This window comes from Ylistrum balloti, unplaced genomic scaffold, assembly GCF_031769215.1.
Source record: "Ylistrum balloti isolate Yb309-2 unplaced genomic scaffold, AGI_CSIRO_Ybal_v1 Utg369802, whole genome shotgun sequence".
Classification (NCBI taxonomy): Eukaryota; Metazoa; Mollusca; class Bivalvia; order Pectinida; family Pectinidae; genus Ylistrum; species Ylistrum balloti.
Window position 1 is genome coordinate 1,731,689 of NW_026781979.1, and position 12,946 is coordinate 1,744,634.

Consider the following 12,946-nt stretch of genomic DNA (forward strand, 5'->3'; position numbering starts at 1 on the left):
ACGGCCAGCCAGTCCACAGATTCTGGCCGGTGATACTGTAAGATCAATCAGGTGACAGACTTACTGTATTACTGAAGTAAAGTATAACTGTAGTGAGATCTGAAACAGTAAGGCCCATTAGGATTAGGAAAACAAGGCTCATTACAATATCAGGAATTTCCGAATAACATAATGAGCCCGAATATCCCGCAGTTAAACAGAAAGTCTAGGATCGTATACAACATGAACACATATCATGTGTTCAACAAACACAGAAAGTCCCACTCTCATTCAGACAATGGGAACACGTGTTGTATAATTCACTATGACACAGAAAGTCCTAGTCTCCTATGTAGACAACAGTAACACACATTGTATAATCAACCGTGACACTGAAAGTCACAATCTCAAATATTCCTTAGCTCATCTGTATGATGCCGAAATGATAAGATAATAGACAATATTATAATTTTGTAAATAAGTAAGATCAAACGAGATGTCTCGATGTCACATGTCGACTAATATACGGACACAGGGAACGCTAATCACTGCTACACACCTACAACAACCCAAAACAAAAAGGGAAAACACTATTGTCTTAACCTGAACAGGTGAAGTCACACTATGACATCACGTTAACAATGTCAAGCATGGGGTAACAGCTTCATATGTTTAAGAGGCGGGCAAGCAGGGTAAGGGGAATATAATAATTCTACCCCTTACAAGTAAGATATTGGGTTCTTTAACCAGAGACGAAAGATTATTAAGCGAACTGCGTGTTCAAGAAGGTGACAGGTTCTTTTACTCTACAGCCACTCGAACACGATCATACATGAATACATATACAAGGAAACATTATTGTTTACCCAGAGACACGAAATCATACCCTACACTCTTGGGTGCGAAAATCATACTTTATTTTCACAACAAACACGGAAAAGCTCTAAAAAAAATCATCTAAGGACATGTTAAAAACACTATTCTACATAAACATTCCGGAAATACCCTCTATTATTCTACACCCAGAACCTCATTCTATACCAATGGCAGCCATCGTCAATGGTTCCAAAAACAAATATAAGTTTATCAGTGAACACATATCCCTATTATTTTTCGGACAGTTTATTGCACGTGTGGAAGTTTTGTTAGGTTTCCTATTTGGTTTGAGAACGTATAATGTCTACCTACTACATGCGCTCTCGCCGAAGTGCGATAGTACCTATAATAAACTTACATTTCAGACCTAGTCGTGGAATTGACAAGAAGCGCAATGCCGGTAATGTGGAATCATAATCTAGGCATATAATAGGTGTCCCAGACACGGGAACCAAATGTTGCTTCTCTCCAACAGTTCCGGCCCTACATGAATTTACGACAAACATTACCATGTATAATGTATGTGATGAAACGACGGTAGAGAGCAGTCACTTCGCTTGGCGCACGCTATCACTCACACTGAAGGGAAATAAAATATAGAATATAAACTTATTTAATTTTTATTTTCCATTCATTTTCCCATTGATATCATTATAACATAACTGGTTATATGACGTCATTTACAAAACATCAGACATGTTTATAGTATGTATATGTAGAGTGTATATTGTTTACAAAACAATGCTATCGTTTTATTGACAATATAATTCATCTGCAACATATTCTAAAGATGCGCTCTCATTAATTATATTTCTATGTTTCCCTTATCTGAACAAATAAATGAAAATATAGCAACATGCGGTATGTACTTTAAATAATGACACTGTTTCATTAAGGACTGCGCGTGTTTTGCGTGCGGTTAATGACCACGTACTGTAGGACACGCGAGCTGTTGATGTAATCGTGTCTTATTACTATGTATTCGGTCACGGAACCAGAAATGGCCAACTATATATGTCTGACAAAGCTAGGAGGGGAGGGGATATAGGCCATGGTGGGATCCGGAATAAGTCGAGGTTAAGTCCGGAATGGGTTTACACGAAAGTAAGATCCAGAATAGGTATACGGGAAAGGGAAAGTGAGGTCCGGAATAGGTATACGGGAAAAGGAAATTGAGGTCCGGAATAAGTATACGGGAAAGGGAAAGTGAGGTCCGGAATAGGTATAAGGGAAAGGGAAAGTGAGGTCCGAAATAAGATCCAGAATACGTCTACGTAAAGATAGTGTCAGGAATGGGTCTACAGTAAGGTTAGTTCCGGAATGGTCTACTTAAAGATAGGGTAAGGAATATGTCTACAGAAAGGTGATGTCCGGATTGATGGCTCAGAAATAATTCAACAGTAAGTTGAGATCCGGATTGGTGGGGTCAGGAATAGGTCTATAGTAAGGTGATGTCCGGATTAATTGGCTCAGACATACAAAATGTATGTCTAAAGTAAGATGAGGTCCGAAATGATGGGGTCAGGAATTGGTCTACAGTAAGATGTGGTTCGGAAGGGGTCTACGTAAGTATGGGGTCAGGGATAGGTATACGGTAAGGTGTGGTCCGGAATGGGTTTATTTAAAGAGTGGGTCAGGAATTGGTCTACAGTAAGATGTGGTTCGGAAGGGGTCTACGTAAGTATGGGGTCAGGGATAGGTATACGGTAAGGTGTGGTCCGGAATGGGTTATGGTGTGATGAGGTCAGGGATAGGTATACGGTAAGGTGTGGTCCGGAATGGGTCTACGTTTTGATGGGTCAGGGATAGGCATACGGAAAAGTTGGGTCAAGGAGGATTCCGCGTCATGCATTTCAGTAAACATATTGAAAAGGTTCAGACTGTCATGGGTTTTAGGAAGGTGTGGAATGATGGCCAAATGTGGTCCAGTAAAGATTGTGACATTGTTCTAATACATTGTAAAGATACATCTTGTCATGGACACATGCAATTACTTATCAACTGTCACCTTGTGCGTGACTAACGCTGTTGTCTCCATATAGGTAAAACATATGTCATGTTCAGTACCAAGAGTTCATATTTCATAACAACAAGTTTATACTGATGATTAACAAAAATATTAATTCGAATTCTTTGAAACGAGAGCAAAATACGAACAAATGAAAAATATACTGTATAGTAAACGAAATCCTAAAAACAGCAAATAAACACAAAGAAATGCACCAAGGCCCCAAGAAAGACAGGGTTACATATCGACCGCTTTATGAAAACATTGAAGAGTTATGCAAATTCTTGTTTTCTTTTTTAATAAGCGAATGTTTGGTGTCTGTTAGCACTCTGAACGAACAACGCTTTGCATTGCCTACTACGACCTTGAAAAAACGATGTAATGCTTTTTAAGTTAGAGCCATGGAAGGTTTGTGGAATGCTTTATCTGATAGAACATTGAAAGAACGTTATATTGATATATCAAGTATTGGCGCAATGTAGCGATTGTCTTGTATATCTATCAAATATTGGCGCAATGTAGCGATTGTCAGTTAGACCTATCAAGTATTGGCGCAATGTAGCGATTGCCTTGAAATCTATCAAGTATTGGCGCAATGTTGTGATTGTCTTGAAATCTATCAAGTATTGGCGCAATGTAGAGATTGTCTGACATATCTATCAAGTATTGGCGCAATGTAGCGATTGTCTTGAAATCTATCAAGCATTGGCGCAATGTAGCGATTGTTTGGTAGATCTGTGAAGTCTTTGCGCAATGAAGCGATTGTCAGTTAGACCTATCAAGTATTGGCGCAATATAGCGATTGTCTTGTAGATCTATCAAATATTGGCGCAATGTAGTGATTGTCTTGTAGATCTATCAAGTATTGGCGCAATGTACCGATCGTCTGGCAGATTGATCAAGTTTTGGCGCAATGTAGCAATTGTCTTGTAGATTTATCAAGCATTGGCGCAATGTAGCAATTGTCTTGTAGGTTCATCAAGCATTGGCGCAATGTAGCAATTGTCTTGTAGATTTATCAAGCATTGGCGCAATGTAGCAATTGTCTTGTAGATTTATCAAGCATTAGCGCAATGTGGCAATGGTCTTGTAGATTTATCAAGCATTAGCGCAATGTAGCAATTGCCTTGTAGATTTATCAAGTATTGGCGCAATGTAGCGATTGTTTGGTAGATCTGTGAAGTCTTTGCGCAATGAAGCGATTGTCAGTTAGTCCTATCAAATATTGGCGCAATATAGCGATTGTATGGTAGATCTAGGAAATATTGGCGCAATGTACCGATCGTCTGGCAAATCTATCAAGTATTGGCGCAATGTAGCGATTGTCAGTTAGACCTATCATATTTCGGCGCAATGAAGCGAATGTCTGGTAGATCTATCAAGTATTCGCGCAATGTAGCGATTGTTTGATAGATCTATGAAGTCTTTGGGCATTGTAGCGAATGTCAATTAGCCCTATCAAGTATTGCCGTAATGTAATGATTGTCTTAGATTTATCAGGTATTGGCACAATGTAGTATAACCGAAATATTAATAAGGTATTGCCGTGCAAGATATTTACTTTATTATATGTTTCAAGAGTATTATCAAAACTTGTAATTATCGGAGATATATGTATTGGCGCAATGTAAGATTTGTCTGATTTATGAAGTATACAGTGGAGGGTGCTAATAAGCGTTGATGAATTTATGACACAATATATGGGAGATTTGATTTGCGAAAAACCGTTATGCGTTGTTTGTCTAAATGAACCGACTAGGAGTGGTTCCTTCTCGTGTATATCTGTTTACAGAAGTAATGGTGCAATTGATTCGTTGTCTTGTAGAATGGGGAAGGTAGTGATACTATACCTAGGATGGAATACCGAGGTAGTCGTTATCGGGTAGTATCACAATGAATGTCGTGTTCATTATAAATCACACGGCCTGGAATATTTTTAATACAAGGTGATACTATGTGAAGCACAACGCGCCAACAGAATGTAGAGAAACACACAGAGAACTCCGAAACCTCGTGTAGACAATAATACAGTCCAGATCCCGGCCCGATAAAACCACACTAGATAAGCTAGAGGAGGGTGAAATAACATCACGTGCGTTACCTGCCGAGCATATTGATGCAAACGGATGTGAATCAGAAACAAGATATTTTTGACTGAAAAATGATGTTGGAGACTAAAACCTTTCTGCAGACGAGGAACATATATTATTCCATTTCTTGTAAAACCTTCGTCTCACCTAAATCGGTCCTGATAACCGTGATTAAGATTTTCATCAGTACGATATATATACGGTACACTTTAATCATGTCAATACCGTGTATACTATATATGTGTGGTAGGTAGTGTACATGTATACGGCCCTGCTCTCGGGTGTTGTTTGTCTTATGAACTTACATGTTGATGCAGTAGCACTTTTAGTGGTTATCTTTCAACAGAAATAGATAAGAATGCTCTAGGTAAGCACAACATAGCTGACATCTTGACAGTGACTTCTTTTTGTTCTTGTACATAACTGTACCGTGAAATTTCAGTACACGCAACTATTTTTAGTTTTATCTCGAGAAGAGTTTTTGGAAAATAGTTTCTGTCATCTTGATATTATAAGTTCAGTCGTGTCTAAACAGGTGAGATATATTTTTATATCTCAGTGAATTCCATAGAAATTTTCAAATATGCTTAGAAATAGGTAGAAACATACATACAAAGTAGTTACAAACGACACGATGTGTGTTTGGTTTCTCTGCGTGGACATGTGTGCCGAGAGAAACGGGAGCCAAAGGAATTTATGCTTTGTTGCAACATTTGAGAATTAAATACGAAATTATAACAATACGTGGCACTTTAATGACCCATCAGCAGTGACTCGGTCTATCAATAATGTATAATAACAAGGATGTTTGTTTTACCACACTTACTGTAGTTACCGGTAGAAAGTACGATAGAACATGCAATAACACCTGCCGTTGTCATTGTAAAATATAAAACCTACACCACTCACATATGTCCGAGATATTCATTGGTTACACGTTTGAGGTGCAGATACAGGTCTTACGACAGACTCAGCTGGTCATTGGTTACACGTGTGAGGTGCGGATAAAGGTTTTACGACAGACTCAGCTGGTCATTGGTTACACGTGTGAGGTGCGGATACAGGTTTTACGACAGACTCAGCTGGTCATTGGCTCCTTGTTATGGAATCCTTTGAGACAATTGTCATTTCAAAAACTTTTGGAATATTTCGACTGACAAAAATAGATTTACATTTGATTAACTCCAAATTACAAATTATAAAGTATATAGAAAAACTGTAAGATGGAACATCATTGAATTTGTATATAATGAAAGTTGTAGATAATTTGTAAATACTGTACTGTATATTTCTCTCTGCATTGTTTTGTGTAAGAGAAATGAATTGAACTGAATTAAAATGGTAGCGTTCACGATAATGTTTACGAGGGTTATTGACGGTCAATCCAATATCCTAACTCTGAATTCGGTAAATAAATCATTCATTTTGTCAAGTACAACAACAAAGATGAAAAGACAAATGCTGTGTCATTTCCGTTTCGTCGTTGGATGGATGTTAAAATGTACGTGTACAAATTCATAAGCTTTGCTCATAAGGTACGGTGTAAATAGATATGTAACATTGTTGTGTAAATAGCGAGTATAAAATGCCAGATTCTTTACGTGTACTGGGGATATATTAGTACCCATCAATGAAGGAAAACTTTCCTAGCACTCGTTAACCGAAGCACTTCCGTGAACTTTCGATGCAATACTTTCAGTAGTCATATTGATAAAGAGTGTAGACAATTATCATCTGACGTCACAAAGAGAAGGAAATCTTATTCATAGATGTAAACAATAACAATGTAAGTAATGGTTAGATGAGAGTATATACCAAAATTCAAAGCAGAAGAAAAAGAACGTAGTGTGTCGAGAAGGAGACGATGATGATATCAGATGGAGAGGGGGATATCTAGAGGGGTAGAAGGAGGATATCTAGAGGGGTAGGAGGAGGATATCTAGAGGGGTAGAAGGAGGATATCTAGAGGGGTAGGAAGGGGGATATCTAGAGGGGTAGGAGGGGGATATCTAGAGGGGTAGAAGGAGGATATCTAGAGGGGTAGAAGGAGGATATCTAGAGGGGTAGGAGGAGGATATCTAGAGGGGTAGAAGGAGGATATCTAGAGGGGTAGGAAGGGGGATATCTAGAGGGGTAGGAGGGGGATATCTAGAGGGGTAGGAGGGGATATCTAGAGGGGTAGGAGGGGGATATCTAGAGGGGTAGAAGGGGGATATCTAGAGGGGTAGGAGGAGGATATCTAGAGGGGTAGGAGGGGGATATCTAGAGGGGTAGGAGGATATCTAGAGGGGTAGAAGGAGGATATATAGAGTGGTAGAAGGAGGATATCCAGAAGGGAAGGTTAGGATATATCAGATGATAGAAAAGATGGAGACGATTTGTCGCCTGTAAATAGACCGAAGCTGAGAATTTGACTGAAGGCGGCACATGTGTAGATATAAAGATATTATATGTAGGGTAGTAGGTAAAGGTGGTTTCGTATAGATAGGTGATAAAGGCAAAGACAATACCTAGGGCAGGAGATAAATACGGTATTATATGGAGAGGAGACAAAGACAAAATAAGGCAATATCTAGGGCAGGAGATAAATACGGTATTATATGGAGAGGAGACAAAGACAAAATAAGGCAATATCTAGGGCAGGAGATAAATACGGTATTATATGGAGAGGAGACAAAGATAAAATAAGGCAATACCTAGGGCAGGAGATAAATATGGTATTATTTGGAGAGAAGACAAAGACAAAATAAGGCAATACCTAGGGCAGGAGATAAATATGGTATCATACAGAGAGAAGACAAAATTCAAACTAAGGCAATACCTAGAGATAAATACGGTATTATATGGAGAGAATACAAAGACAAATAAGGCAATACCTAGGGCAGGAGATAAATACGGCATCATATGGAGAGGAGACAAAGACAAAATAAGGCAATGCCTAGGGTATTAGACAAATACGGCATCATATGGAGAGGAGACAAAGACAAAATAAGGCAATGCCTAGGGTATTAGATAAGATAAAGACGGTATCACACAGAGAGGAAACAATGACAGCATCAGAAATCATGTGAATGGAATGACATGAGATAAAGACGGTATCACGTGGAGAGGAGACAAAGACAGTATGAAACAAAGAAAGCATTAGACAATATGTATATGCTGGAGATAAGGGCGATATCATATGGAGAGGAGACAAAGAGAGTATGAAACAAAGACAGCATTAGACAATATGTGTAAGGAAAAGCTGGAGATAAAGGCGGTATCATATGGAGTTGAGACAAAGAGATCATCAGACAACACGTGCACGAAAGGGCCGGAGATAAAGACGGTATCATATCGAGAGTAGACAAAGACAGTAGAGTACCAGACAATATGTGCACGGAAGGGCAAGAGATAACGACGATATCATATCGAGAGGAGACAAAGACACTACGTGACTATACGTAGGTCCAGGGATAAAGACGGTATCATATGGAGCGGAGACAAAGACAGCGTCGGAAAATATATTGGGTCAGCGTTATAGACATGTCACACTGGGAGGAGACATACTACATCTGACAAGGCAAGATATACAGATGATGCTATACTGGAAGAGGATAAAGACAGCCTCAGAAAATATGTAGAGCCAGAGATAAAGACGGTATCACGCCGGAGAGAGGATAAAAACTGCACCATAAGGCGACAAAAACGACATTAAATGTGAGCGAACACAAAGACGCCATCTCGTGAGTATGTCGAAAATGCATCGCTAGACATCGCATGGATACTCAGATGGAATCAAGTATGACAAAGGAGTGGACACAATGATGACAGCAGTTCTTGGAAGTGGAGACAGAGGACGGAGAGAGATAGTGACCAACATGACGTCAGGAAAGTAAGCGGACAGCCCAAAGAAGAACACAAGAGTTACCGCCACCGCCATAACACGCTGAGAGAGGAGATAAAGACAGATCGTCAGTCTGGAGTCATCAGATAGACATAGGCACATAATCAGCCTGATACATTATCTGCTGTACAGCAACATTCTCGAACAGACAGGTGACACGATATTGCAATTACATTCTGTGTCAACCTTAGGAACTTCCAACGCATTTCTTCGTGGTGTTAAGCCTATTTCAGTGTTTCATTCAGTGGTTAATGTTTAAAGTTCTACCAAGATTCGTTTATCTGACAATATTTATTGTGAAGTCGTCTGAAATGTACGATTTAATCAATGTTGGATAACTAAGTAGCGGGCCGTAGAATCGCGGCTCCTGACCTTACCAACGACCCCCATACACTTCATTTGGACCAGCAAGTGCTCGTGATTCATGACCGCACGCGACACCGCCGCCGTGCGGCTCACTCACCTTGGAATCGTGTAGGTGTTCAAATCCCACAGTCAATGTTGAGCTCGTGTATCATCAAGCAATCTCCTGCTTGCCGGCACGTCTGGACAAATAGGGGGCGCGCGCATACAGACGCCGCCGCCACCACCGGCCGCTCCATGTTGACAAATGGCTGTCCTCGATTTAGCGACAATCTACAGTCTGGTTCAATGTCTCCTGATAATGTTCCATAGCAAATAAATGTTTTTTGGGCATTCAAAAATGTAAAAGGTGTCTATATTTATTGCCTCGTTTCCCATAAACTAGGTATGATCACATATTCCACGAGAAAAGCTTTTTCTGTCTCCCTTTCTATTGGACAGTTGACCGATACACGGTCATACACAATTGAAGAGAATGGCAGAATTACGTTGAAGAAGATACTGTCCGAACTTGGAGTTAGGTGCGATAGCAAATCGTTAATACCAGACCATTGGGTAACCATCAACAACCAACATCAACATCGCCAAACACAGTCACTACAGAATGTCACCTTTTCCTGACGTCATTTGGGACTAATGTCCATTTCAGCCCTTTACGAGCTCTCGAATGATCATTGCTCTGATGCAGTTGTCTACAAATGTAATCACCAACAACTAAAACGCCAGAAATTTTCGACACAAACTTTCATTAATTGTCCAGTAGCTTTGCTTGAAAGTAAACTTTTACAAAAAAGAATCCGCCTTCCTTCTTATTCATTCAACAAGATAACAAAGTTTGCCATCAACCCATTTCACACGTCATCGCCTCGCCGCTATAGCAGGAGAGTAAATGTCCCGAAATAGTGCTACATAGTGTCTGTTAGATGCGGGATGTGGCTTTAGTGGCGGGGGCTAGATGTGGATGTCTGGCGGGGCTAGATGTGGCCTAATTACCCGATCAGCGGTGGCTCTGATCAATGGTGTGTGTAAGTTCACTCACAGACTCATCAAAGCTCCAATCATACATGTCGACATAGGATTTGCCGGATGAACATGGCTAATTATCTGTGTTAGTTTTCCTATGAAATTACCATTTATATAAAGATGTTTATCGCGTTACAAATTGAAATCAGTGGCCTTATGCCTCAATAAGAAAAGTAATAACTGCTCTCATCACTGATCCTAAAGCCCGCATGATCTTTCTCATAAATTGGCAGGCATATGCGTTAAATTCTTAAACATGCAAAGCACTCTGCAAGACCCGAAAGAAACTGTTAACGACGTATACATGTGTAAAAATAACATGATCGTTTGATGTAGAAAATGCAGTCAGTTTAGATACAAACAAAAGGTAATCGAATTTAGAATGTTTACCATGGTCAATTAAAGATGATACTAGGAACACAAGCCGTTGGTGTCTTACCTTTTCATCGCCGCGTGGTGCTAAACTCCGAGGAAGTGTCAGAAACGATTCTACAGTGGCCAAGCATGTGCCTCTTTGAAATTTTTGGATTGTTCATGGTTACCAAGCATACGATGTGTATAGCATGGCACGAAGGTCACGCTGGCGAGAACTCGTGAATGCCAATTCAGGTACAAGTATACGATTTAAAATTCCCTTGAAAATAGTAATGATGGAGCTTCGTGTTGTCGTTACAACTCCGTTCTCTTCGTTTTACCGCTATTGGAGTGCATACTTAATCGTCTATACAGGCAGCGACGATGACGTTTTCACAAAGCACTCATCTCCGGAGAAGCGACATCATTCCAGTGAAATTTCCCAACATCTCATCACCCCAGTTGCCGGGCACACCTCATCGATCTATCCGTCTCTTACGTCCCCAATATTCATTACAACACAATGCTTTTAAAGTTCCTAATTAAAGTCATGTACATAAATTTACGGTTCCAGCAATTCTTCCGCTAGTACCAGTACCTTAGAAGCTATTGTTTGTACAAAAAGCAACACTGCATATATAAACGTACGCGTGCGATAAGGGCGATATCTATAGGCCGGCGCTACACAGCTTAACACGCGCAGCATCCCTATATCACTTTGTAAACAATGCAAAATGTGTTCATACCAACATCAGAATTGATCAAACTTTAACAGTGGGAGGGAAACTTTACCATTGTAACAAGCCGCGGCGTCGCTGCTAATTTCTAAATAGTCAAGAATTTAACTAGTTACAAAATTCGTTCAAAGACTATGGTCCTGTATTTACAACGGCCGTGCGTTAACATACCTCCGTTGGAAACATCCTACAGTCAATATTTTTGCCATTGTAACATAACATTACTGAAATTTCGGCCCCTGGAACACCCTAGTGTTTTATTTATATGTAATACACGATTACATACACGATCATGCTTGGAAAAGATATGTTTTGTAAAATCATTACAGGGGAACACATCAATGTTTGTATCACTGTCCAGGAAACATCTATTGTTATAGCTCTGTAGTGAAAACAAGAGTTAATAATTTAGAAGTTAAAATATAATACTACTAAAAGTATAAATCAGAGAACACCTCAGTATTAACAGATCTGTCCAAGAACACCCTTTCAGTGATTGTCTGGACCATGGAACACCTCAGTATTAATAGCTCGGTCTCTGAATACACTCACAGAGATTGTCTGGACCAGAGAACGCTTCAGTTTTAATGGATCTGTCTCTGAAAATACTAACATTGATTGTCTGGACTAGGGAACACCTCAGTGTTAATAGATATGACTCTCAATACACTTATAGAGATTGTCTCGACCAGGGAACACTTTAGTATTAATGAATCTTCCTCGGAATACCCTTACAGCATTGATTGTATGGAACAAGGAACACCAAAGTATTTATAGCTCTGCCACGAACACCCTAATACGGTATTTGTTTGGACCAAGAAACACCACATAATTAATAGATCTGCTCCGGAACACCTTTACAGTGATTGTCTGGACCAAGGAACGCTTCAGCATTAATGGATCTACCCCGGAACACCAGTACAGCAATGATTGTCTGAACCAGGGAACACCTCAGTATTAATAGATCTGCCCGGAATACCCTTACATCAGTGATTGTCTGAACCAGGGAACACATCAGTCTTAATAGATCTGCTCCGGAACACCCTTACAGCAGTAATTGTCTTAACCAGGGAACACCTCAGTATTAATAGATCTGCCCGGAACACCCTTACATCAGTGATTGTCTGAACCAGGGAACACATCAGTCTTAATAGATCTGCTCCGGAACACCCTTACAGCAGTAATTGTATTAACCAGGGAACACCTCAGTATTAATAGATCTGCCCCGGAACACCCTTACAGCAGTAATTGTCTGAACCAGGGAACACCTCAGTATTAATAGATCTGCCCCGGAACACCCTTACAGCAGTAATTGTCTGAACCAGGGAACACCTCATTATTAATCGATCTGCCCCAGGGAACACCTCAGTATTAATGGATCTGCCCCGGAACACTCCACGGATGATTTTCCTATTCATGAAACGCCTCAGTGTTAATAGATTCCAGAAACATCATAACGGTAGTTGTCTGGATCACGATGAAGGTGACCAGATTACCAAATTGCATTTTACATATTCTACATATACTGATAGGGACTGAACCAAAGCTACAAGTACTTTGTAAGACTCCAAGCCTAAATCATAATTGCGTTTCTTTCCTTTGATATGTACTTAATGTGATAACTTTTTTT

At 39.9% G+C, this 12,946-nt stretch overlaps 1 protein-coding gene across 3 annotated transcripts in view; it reads right to left on the reverse strand.

Annotated features, from left to right (window-relative positions):
- LOC132544559 (neuronal acetylcholine receptor subunit alpha-10-like) overlaps nucleotides 1-12,946 on the reverse strand; it is a 201,414-nt gene that overhangs the window by 150,687 nt on the left and 37,781 nt on the right. The window contains exon 1 of one of the 3 annotated variants that reach the window (XM_060208175.1): nucleotides 10,665-10,953. The exons of the other annotated variants lie outside the window; for them this stretch is intronic. The gene's annotated coding sequence lies outside the window, so the exon portion shown is untranslated. Of the gene's footprint in view, nucleotides 1-10,664; nucleotides 10,954-12,946 lie in introns of those variants that run through there. 3 annotated transcript variants of the gene reach the window in all.